The sequence below is a fragment of the Dermacentor albipictus genome, chromosome 9, assembly GCF_038994185.2.
Source record: "Dermacentor albipictus isolate Rhodes 1998 colony chromosome 9, USDA_Dalb.pri_finalv2, whole genome shotgun sequence".
Classification (NCBI taxonomy): domain Eukaryota; kingdom Metazoa; phylum Arthropoda; class Arachnida; order Ixodida; family Ixodidae; genus Dermacentor; species Dermacentor albipictus.
In genome coordinates, this window is record NC_091829.1 from 66,902,885 (window position 1) to 66,913,943 (window position 11,059).

Below are 11,059 nucleotides of genomic sequence, written 5' to 3' on the forward strand. Positions count from 1 at the left end.
CCCTAGCGGACCGCGCAGCTGTGTGAATGGTAGGAACGCTGGAAAAGGGTGTTTTGCATTTGAGTTTCCGCATAACAGAACTACGTTTTCTGGTGCATTGAAATTATGCTCCAACGCTGTCACCTCTGTGGGTTGTGTTTAAGCCGTACTTCACGATTTTTCTGACGTATTTTGCTTTGAAAAATTAAATTAGTTCAGTAACTCCTCTGCGCCACGCGGAGGGCTGGCGTGGTTGGGGTTCGGAACGATTTTTCACGAAACGACGTCCGACGCCGACAACGGCTTCTTTTTTTTTTTTGTCTGTGACCAGGGGGCTTTAACGCTATCGCGTTAAAAAATGAACGGAGGTCACCACTCTCAGAGTCTTTGTAGCGGGCCCGCGTAAGTTGCAAAGCTCCAAAGCTTCGTGCTAACGCACTCGTTAGTGCGTCAGGCTTGCCAACTGCATATTGCTTGGATTGTAGCACGAAGTGACGCAGGCAGACTAGAAGCAGACAGGACGGAAAATCTAGTCTCTATCTGCGTCACTTCGCGCTACAATTCAACATCATGTTACCGTATACGTACCAACTCGCCCAACTTTCTATCCTTTTGCATATTGCCACCTGGACTTCAGTTCAAACCCCTGCGGCCGGCAAAGTATTAGCTTCCTTTGCCCTCTGGTGAGGTTGCACCCGAGGAAGTGGCTTGACGATGATATCTTTACGACGATGACTTGACAGATGTTGGCGTAACGGAGAAGACAAACTGTTACAGCAAACCCAGTTTAAAACACTTAAACTGCTGCGACACAAATGGAAACCAGGTAAACGGAACAGCCAAGCAAAAGGAAAAAAAAAAAAGGAATGAACCGTCATCACTGTACAATATGGGATTCGTTACGGTTAGGACGGAGGTACAGGTTTGCTCTAGGCAAAACACGAGACTAATGGGCCTCGTCTGTTTTATTTATATGTATTTCTTGCTATTGTTTCATTGCCAAAGTAGAGCATGAAATTTTAATACGAGGGCGCCAGGCAGGATGCCTGTCCGCTTTCAATTCCTTCATCATGCTGGGATGGCCAGCTGTGCTTACGCGCAGGAGCACTTTTTTCGTTGTCGCTAACTCTTTCTTTTTTTTTTAAATGTGCGATAGCAAGTTAAAATTTCAAATCTGGGTTTGCTGTGCGCGTGCGTTCTTCCCTCCCTCTTTCCGCCACGCCGTCGCCATGACGACGTGATCGCTGCATGGTGCCGTATTCAGGCCACTTCCTCGATCTACGCTACACCCTCGGCGCACGGGCAAAGAAACACGAAACTCCAAATGGCAGAGCTTATTGAGAAAAAAAAATGGCTGTGGCTTAGGTAAGGTTAAGCCCAGGATGCGAAGCATACTAGCCTTTATTTTAGTTGTTGAACCACTGTTTAGCCTGGTGAACTGCTGTTGCTTGGCTATATTTGGTTCGGCTAGACGAAGAAACAACTCATGCATTACTGCTTCGCCTTCAAGAGTGGAACGCGACAGCGTTCCCGTCGACCCGCCAAGGGGTGTAAGACAATGGGCTACAGGGCAGCGACTACGCGCCCCGCATTGGACGCGGTGAGCGTCGATCAAAGCAGCGTTCGGCGCGGCAACGAAATGTGCGCCTGAGCAAGAGACGCACGCCTTAGAAACAGCTCGTTTCTAAGGCAACACCGCATTCACTAGAGGCGCTTTTGTACCGCTTTGAAGCATCGTACTCGTGGCTCAGTGGTAGCGTCTCCGTCCCACACTCCGGAGACCCTGGTTCGATTCCCGCCCAGCCCGTCTTGCAATAGTTGAGCCAAAGCCACTTCTCCTCTGTCATGACGTCACGGTGTCACGTGGTTTCAAGGCGACACCGCCGCGCCTGAGGAGCTGGGTTGAGCTCTCGTAATATGCTTCGCATAAAAAAGAGAGAAAGCGACTTGTTGAGAAAAGTCAGCGCGACGCACGTTGTTTCTACTGCTACCTGGGACGAGAGCAAAAGAAAGGAGGTGCTACATAATGCACCAGCAAAGACGTAAAAAAAAGTAGCAAGAGCAGACAAATGCATCTCGCGAATAATTCCTTACGCGGGCGACGGTACATCATATATAGTAATGCTGTTAAAACGGTGATGAGGCAATTTTCGACGTGTTTCGCATATCCTTGTAAGTTCTTAAGTCACCCAGTGCTGTTTGGTGTTCTCCTTCCATATACGCTGCGAACTTTATGCAACAGAACGTTTCCATTTAGAACACTGCGTGTAGAGTGCGCTAAGCATTAAAGCATCTCCCACTTCAGCCGCTGGGAGACGAATTCGGGGCGCTGCAGCAGCGTGCAGTACAAAGCCGGACGCGCTAGGCCAGGACTGATCTGTCGCGCAACATTTGCGCTTGTTTCAAGTACGTTGTCCTCAGAGCGAATGCTTCTTGCGGCATCTTCGGATGGTCGATGTGATCCTCCGAATCCGAGCGAATCGTTTCTGTAGGTACTGCGAGTCTGTGTAGGAGATATCTCACGCCCACCGAACGGTCGGGTGCTTTCTGGGGCAGTGAGAGGGAAGGAAGCGAGAGCTTTAGGGAACTTCCGATAACGCGGCCAGGCAGGCGCTACCGCCGGCTGCGTTTGGACGTGGAACGTGCCAGCGACTGGCGGCGGCGTGGGTGATAATCGTCGCCGCGAATGCGAGCGCAACCACTCGAACGGGTGGAGTCGAGTCACGTGACCGGAAATCGACTGTAGACTTTTTGGACGCGCCGAAGGCGATACTGGGAGCGTCTGTCGTGCGCTCTGATCTGTAGTTGGCCGCCGACTTAGTGAAAGTTCTCGGCTTTGTCACAGACGGTTGCTAAGCCCGGTGGCGTCCAGGAAGCGCAGGGGCACGTTTTGTGCCCTTCTGCAGCTGTGATATGCCACACACCATGGTCCCGAGATCTTGTCCGACGAGAAAGGTAGTCCGTGTAGCTGGTTTAAAGCCTTGCGGAAAGTCAGGCTTTTCATTTTCAGAAGAACGGACAGTACAGCACAGAAGGTGTTCCGTAGTTTCTTCGACACAACAGGCGTTTTCAATCGGCGTTGTCGGCCATTCCATTGAAGAATGAGTCTGCATTGGCTTGAACAGAAAGTATATTTCGAACTCACAGGCGTCCACGCGGCTTCGCTCAACGTCTGGGAAAGGAGTTCCCGGTCGCATACTGGCGGAGCATTTCTTTTTCGCATCAATTCCTTGGAAAATCGGCTTCGTGCCGCGGAAACTGAAATCGCAGTAATGCCTACACAGTTCCAATGAGCTCGCGCACCTCCGTTTGTCTTGGGAGTGTTTTTATAACGTTCCGTAATATTTACTGATTTATGCGTGCGTAAACGCGGTCGCGAGTTTATCGTAAGTATTTCCGTGGCTGGTATACTTGGTGGTAGAGCGTGTTCTTCAGCTCTTCGTGGAGCACTTTTCGAGTACTCGGAATTGAGAACTTTGCGCCCGAGGCCTTTACTTAGCTGCGCTAACGAAAAGTCAGGATGTCGGAGATATCAGAGCTATTTCTAGTAGAACGACAAGTGTCACCTGGACAAGGGCATGGCAAGTTTCTGGACACAGAGCGAGGAAAGAAGCAGGACACCGAGATGACTTCGTAAAATGTCGGTGCAGAAACGTTTATGGGTAGAAACGACCACTTTACGTGCGTACCGGTGACGTGCTTCAAGTGAACAAAACTTGCTTTCACAGGTGTAGGCTCTCGTGTACTGTAACCCAAGCAACGTTGCATATTGTTGCATGCACTTGTTGAAGCGGCGCATGAGGCTCGGGTTGAGGCTAACAATGCGCACGCAGCGCTAGCGAGGTCAGTTTTTACTGTGTGCCCTGCGTTTTCTATGCAGCCGAATAACGAAGGGAAATTTCCTTCTGGGCTACTCAATTTGATTTCTTCCTGTCTCGTTCTGCTTGTGTGTGATCTGGCAGTCGCATGTATTCGCGCGCGTGTTAAATCCCTGCTGGGTAATAGTTGTCACTGAGTGCCGTGTCTTCACACTGAGTGCTTCTCCGTACTCTACTGCATAGAATAACGGACACCGCTGAAGAAAAAAAAAAAAAAGAATCCACGGGGGCACCTTCGACCTCTCGCCGGCCACGTTAGTCGGTGCGGACGAGAGAAAGTAGCGGCCGCGTTCACCACGAGCACCCATCTATGACGCAAGCATCATCGACAGGGCGGGTGAAAGGGCGCGAAGGACTGAGAGAAGGTGTAGGATAGAGAGAGAGAGGGGGGCAGTCGAGACGTGATCCGCATGGTGAAGCGAGGGAGCGGTGCGTGCAGGCCGGATAGGTATGGGGTCGCCGTGCATGCCGCCGCTTGACCTAGAAAGCGAGGCAGAAGAGAAGCGAACATTGTTGCTCCCCTGCCGTGCATTGAACCCCGACGGCTTGCTCAAGGCGAGTGAGCCGTGCTTGTGCAGAGGGTGACGCTGCCGGCTGCCTTGACATCCTTCCGAACGCCGCCGGATGGCTTGAAAGAGTGGCGCTACTATGCAAACTCGCTTTCTCCTTTTTTGTTCGGCCTCCCTCCCCCACCCCCTACTCTTCGCTTCCATTCTCTATTTTCTTCGAGTTTGACATTCTTAAGGGGGCACGATCTCGCTGTCAGCTCGTATAGCCGTTTTCTTGTCTCTCTCTTTATCTGCCTGCCAACCGTAAGGGGACACCTAAGAGACACGCTAAATCAGTTTATACTGATAAAGTATTCTTTCAAAGCAATAATTACGTTGATTTCACGGTAATAATATAACTACTAGAAGAGAAATATTGAAGAATTGAAATTTGAGATATTTGTATTAGAGCTCGTTTTGGCTCAGCATAAGTTCTGGGAACGCGCTAACTTCACTCATTCGCGCTTTTAGAATGCAATGCAATTCGACTTCACCTACCAAAAAGTCAATTACGGCCGAGCAGACACCGTTAAATACCATGACGTCATGGCAAGCTGTTGCGGGAACATCACGGTGGCGGCGCCAGCAGTACATATGTATTATGTCTTTCCTGGTTTACCAAGCGACCCCTGATGATGGCAGCTGCTCTTTTCCTGTCGCAAGAGGTTCATTTGCTAATATAGCTCAAGCTAGTTCTTTTTAATTTTTCCAATAACTTAAAGGGTTAAACACGGTATTCTCAAACCAGCCTCAACTCGATGCTCTCGCTCGATTCCACAGAGTAAGTTAGTTTACATGAACTCAACACGAGCGGATCGAGTCGGAAGTCGAGCCGAGTCAGCCCGACTCGACCGCGTTTACAAGCATCTTGCCGAGCTGGTTGATCTAGTTGACGCACCCCCTTGCAGGTGGGTTGACAGAACTCGCCTCGAAGGTCACTCGGCCCCGACCCGCTAGCGTTTACACGAAGTGTACGACTGCACTTCGGTCCATGCCCACTCCATCCGAATTTATCGGATTCTTGGGAACATAGCAACAATAGCGTACGTGCCTGTGTTCCCGTGCACGGGTATACAGTTATTCGGTAGGCTCCAGTGCAAGCATATACATGAACATTACCACAGATCGCTCCAAAGTGGAGCCTATAGGCGCCCCTCGAGTTGAGATACTGCGCTTTAATTCTCTCGTTCGGTGTCTACTGCGAGGAGTTTCTCGCAAAAGACAACTCCACTTCATTGCGTTCGAGTAGAACAGGAGAACCGCCTCGTTACCGAATTTGACGCCTCGAAAAGTCTGCTGCCGGGCTCGGAGTTAAGGGAACAACCCTGTCGTGACAACATGTGCCATATAAGGGAGCTATTTCAAGAAGTTTATGAGTGGTAAGACTCGTGTATCTCGATTACGACGCATTGACTCACGTCCGCTCGTGATTAACTTTTTCGTTACCTCTCCTACACAAATCGATCGATTTGACGGACCATTCTTTAACCCATTATTAAACATTTCCTTCGGAATTCTACTCGCAACAACCAATGCACCGTCTGAAATGACGACTGAACTTTTTGTCAGATTTGACAATTTTCGGCAGATTAGGGAGTCGGCAAAAACTTCGACTGGAGGTAACGTCAAAACTAGCCTCCAGTGCTCCTAGCAGTTTTCGTTAAACAGGCGCAAATTTTGTCCTTTTTTAGACTAAGGAACGTAATGTTTAAATGACAACAGGAGTGAAGACGCAAAAGGTTCTTTCGGTTTGTAAATTTTCGGATCCTGACGTATAGGCTGTTTTAACCATGCTTCAAACAACGGCCAAAGCTCACAAGTGCGTGTGACTTCAATATTTGTGTTCGACTTCTATCAAGCGCAGTTTTATTTTCGACACCGTGGGGTTACTTTTATCCATCAGCAGTTTGACACCGTATGTACAAGTTATTACGAGGAATCCCTCCCGCCATTAGGGGGGGGGGGGGGGAGGGAGAGGGGTGTAACCGGTCTTGGAAGAACTTATGAATACATGAACTCGTCCACACCTGCATTTTCATTTACTGCTAACTCCTTCGTGTTAGCACGCTGAACGGAAGGTGCACGTTTATCTCCCATCCTTGACGCAGGTTTCGTCGCAAACCGCCGTCAATTTTCTACTCGCACGTGTGTTGTGAAACAGCCTACACGCAGCTACCATAACGCAGTGCAAGTGTAAAGTTTGCATGTGTTTGAAAGCCGGCATACACGCCAGGACGCTGCGCTCCCCCTTTTCTCGCGCACAGAGAGAAAGCAGCCGTATCACGTAGCCGACGGAATTCGCCGTCTTTGCGGCTCCGGTTACGAGTAGCGTGCGGATGACGCGCTGATGAAGGTCACTACACGTGCTACAAGAGCCGGAAAACCTTTCCCGCGTGTAAACCGTCTGTGTAGATTGCCGAGAGCTTTGGGGCAGCGCACAAATGCCGACCATCGCATCCCCGCTTACGTTCCACGAGGAGGCATGCAAGAACATAACAGTACAGTCGTTTGCCTGGAGACGATCTCACTGGATCGCTAAATGCAGCTTTGAAAAAATGCATACTCACCAAAGAACATTTCTATAACACGAGGAGATGCTAACTCTTCGCTTTCGTTCCCGTCTAAAGCGCTGCTTGCTACCAGCATCTTCCGCTTCTTGGAGAGGCCTGCTCCTCGTAATCGGCTCGGGCATGTGGGGAGCAACGCCGAACTCCTCAGAGAAACGCAAGTTCTCGAAATTTACCGTTACCGTCTCAGCAAAACAGCGCCAGACCGCCTTGCACCGTGGTTCATGTGTGGCGGCAGCGGTCGGTCCGGACGAACACCGTTGTTGACGTCACGAGGCGCCCGACCAATCACAGGCAGAAACGAGGCGCGCGAGCTGCCCCGAGTCTGCTGCTGCACTTTTCGTCGAAATAAAATCTGTTTGCGCTTTCTTTCGCTCAAGTTCGATGCGATATTCGAATTCGGAAGGTTGAAATCCATTACGTATAGCTCTTTCATTTTTTCTGGAAAACACTTCAGCCTCCCTTTAACTAAAAATAGCAAAAAATTACTTCCATTTGTGTTCCTTGAGGTGCTTCTTTGAAGTTTCATATGCGAGTTATCAAAAATTGTTGGCGCAGTTGTTACTGCTATACATCCATTCAGAGCACCAGTGATTAGGGTATAATTTTTTGTATCCCGGTATACGTTGCGACTAAGACGTCATGAAATTTAATGTTAAAACATAAAAGCACCGAAAATGAGCACATCGCTAGCAGTAACGAAAAAGTCACTAAAGAGCATTTAACACTAATTTAATTTAATATGGTCGCGTAACTCTTGAAAACTTGATTTGCCTTTATTTAACAACCCTCGATTTCGTAGGCTGTGCTTTCAGCAATTTGTTTAACTATGCCGCAACACGCCAGCGTAAATGAAAGTGGAGCACTTTAAAAAATCATACTTCAAATCGACCTAGTTTCAATCAGTTTCGAAAGCATATATAGATCTATACAAATGTTCATTAGCAACGTTGAGAGGGTAGTTTCATCTAGTAACATATGAGTTTGACGCTTATTGGGAAGAAAACTTCGTATGTTCTGCGTCATAGCATTGTTCTGGTACTAACCAAAACACTGCAGCAGAGAGGTTAGGGGTAAGTGTCGTAAATGCCTATATTATTGGGAGGAAGTGCTCTTTCCACGTTCCTATTTGAAGCTTGTTGAAAGTCTTGGGAAATATTCTTTTTTTCTAAAGTGTTTCTCATTGAGTAACCCTGGTGTGTTGCGGTGAAGTTAAGCAGATTACCGAAGGGGCAATGTCTGAAGTTCCTGGACATGGGCGAAATAGGATTGCCTATAGTGCTATAAATTTCTAAGCCTTAAACTTGAATTCGGTGCCTAAATGGCAGTATGCATACGTTATGGTATGACTTCGCGAATTTCAATCTATATTTTAATATTGTTGCTCGTTCTCGTTCAGAAAAAAAAAAAAAATCTGCGAGCTCACCGAGCCTTTGGTACCTTAATTGGAATACAATGAAATTTCTATTTGCTATTAAAACTACCAGTAAATTCCGAAAAGACGCTTTCCACTTCTCAACGTCACAAAGAAGTGATCGTTGGATCTTCCCCATTTCTTTTGTCTTTTCTGGCTTAGCACGATGTGATCGATGCTTTGGTATTTATTTAATGTCCGTCTGAAAGGGTCACTATGGAGGTGGATGGTCGAGCTGTTTGAATGAATCACTCTACTGAAGTAAAAAAAAGAAAAAGCCACTCTTGCCGCCCTAGAGTCATCGCAAGGCAGAAAAGATGCAAACGCAAAAACGAAATACGGGTGATACTAGTTCTGGTTACCCGATACGTAGTTCTGGTACTAGCTACCTACAGTACTAGAGAGAGAGAGAGAGAGAGAGTTTAACGGAAACTGAAGACGTCAACGATGCGATATGCGGGGCTTGCTAACAGCACCCTTCACTGTTCATACCAAAATTTTTCTTCCTCCTGCAAATCAGCTGGCACGCTGCGTTTAGAAAAAAAGCAACAAAGAAATTTCCTTCGTCAGTTTTTGCGCCTGTGCTACGCAACCACTTCGTCAGACTGCAACCATGCACCTGCGAGCGATATACATACATAAATATGTATATATACACTGCCAACGGGGTTGGCGCCAGCGCAAAAACTTTCAGGCGCAAAAAAAAAATGTGCGCGCGCGCCTCCACATTTCGCAACTCTCTCGCGCCGCGGGAGGTATTATGCGACAGGCAGTGGCGGGCATACTAAATAAACCTCGCGACCGCGTGCTCGACTCGATGCCACACCACACCCATGGGCTTGCTCAACTCTGTGCGCCCACAGCCAGCGGGCGCGGTTTCCACGATGCATGGCAAACGGGTACCACCACCACCACCGCACTCCTCGAGCGAAGCAACTTGAGCGGTTGGCGTTCCGAGACTTGCCCCCATCACGCATGCGCGAATGAATAACCGTACAAAGAAACAACAACAAAAAAAGCACTAACGTTGTGCGCGGCAGAGCGCTTACCGTAAGAGACTGCCTCCGGCCGAGCTTCGCGCGTTACTTCTGCTTCGTCGTTTTTAATTTTCATCTTTTTTTTCCCGCGCTTGTTGAGTAACAGCGAGTAAGTGCCAGTGTTGAGCAAGTAACCGTCTGGGCGCGAGTATGTAGCCCCGGTATCTCTGTCCCGGTGTCGCGATATCATCTGCGGGCGGGGTGGGGCGCCCGAGCACTTCACCTTATCGACGGGTCGCCGCTTTACTCGCGGAGGACAGATGACTTTCGTTACGACACTGTTACGCGTTCCGTCGAGTGTGCCGGCTCTAATTTATGCGGAAAGAAGAGAAAGGAAGGCCGTAAGCGGTGGCAGTCCTGCATGCGTGTGCAGGAAGATACGCTCCACTATACAAATCTAGTTTGTCTCTACTTCTAACCATACGGAAAACCGCCTGCTTCTTGGCCAATCCCCCATAGTGGGTACGCGCCACTCTCAAGGCCACAAGACAAGACAAGTTGCTGCGTGAATTAAGCAGTGGGTCGCGTTACACGTCGGGTGTTTGAGCGGAGACTTGATTCTTCGAAACGGTGGAGTGAAAGTAGTGCGCGTGTGCTCCCTTCGTATCTCTTTCGGGGGCGTGGCTCTCTTAGCGGCGGCGGATGCTGGGGAGCCTGCGATAATATGTGGCCCCTTATTGTGCGTTCTGACCCGTTCTGTAAGAAATTGGCTGCTGAGATGTTGCGGTAGAAAACGCCTCAGCTGTTCCGTTTGTCCTCGTTATCAATAAATAAATAAGTAGATAAATAAGTAAAATAAATAAATAAATAAATAAATAAATAAATAAATAAATAAATAAATGATTGTGCTACTGATGCCACAGCGCTTCTTCAATTACTTCAGGCCGCAGTGTTCAAGGCATGCCGATAGTCCTAGGACTCGATCCTCAGACAATACCACCAGCTTGGATGTATTGCTGTTGCAATAGTGCTCACAGTATTTTTCCCCCCTGCTATGCGTAAGGAAAGCTTTCCGGTGAAGTATCTGGAACGCCATTATTATTTTTTGCTCGCAAGATTGTGGACGGATGTCGGGAAAATTGTTATAATTTCTGGATTACTTCTGAGCATGGGTATGCCATGTGGAGAGACCGGCTTTTTAAATACCGCAATCGTAAGATGTTACGCAATATATAAGTACGCAAATGGTAATTGATAAAGCGAAAGCCATCGAACAAATCTTAGTTTATGAATCCTAATTATGTGAAACTATAGTAGATAATTGCTCATTATCTTACGCTTGCCTACTTTAATAATGAGATCAGCAATAAGTAAGCTACCCCTACTGGTTAGGCTGCACCGGTATGTTTTCTTTAGAGGGGGGGGGGGGGGAGGGGCATCTGGTATACATGCACTTACGCAACTGCGGCTTCCGGATTCCACATGCTGTGCAAGAACGTCACGTGTTCGACTCCCAGCTACGACGGCCATGTTTCTGACGGGGACGTACAGTAATGACAGCCGCGCATCACTGCATACTGCTGAACGCTTTTCTACACGAAACGTCACCACTCAATTCCTCGCATCAACGACGTGCATGACAGCTCCGCAAACGGAATGCATTTCGTACACATTATTGGCGACACTTCGACCGGCG

General features: G+C 48.4%; 1 protein-coding gene across 1 annotated transcript in view; it reads left to right on the forward strand.

Annotated features, from left to right (window-relative positions):
• LOC139050095 (putative ferric-chelate reductase 1 homolog) overlaps positions 1–11,059 on the forward strand; it is an 89,263-nt gene that overhangs the window by 24,464 nt on the left and 53,740 nt on the right. The gene's annotated exons all lie outside the window — the stretch shown is intronic.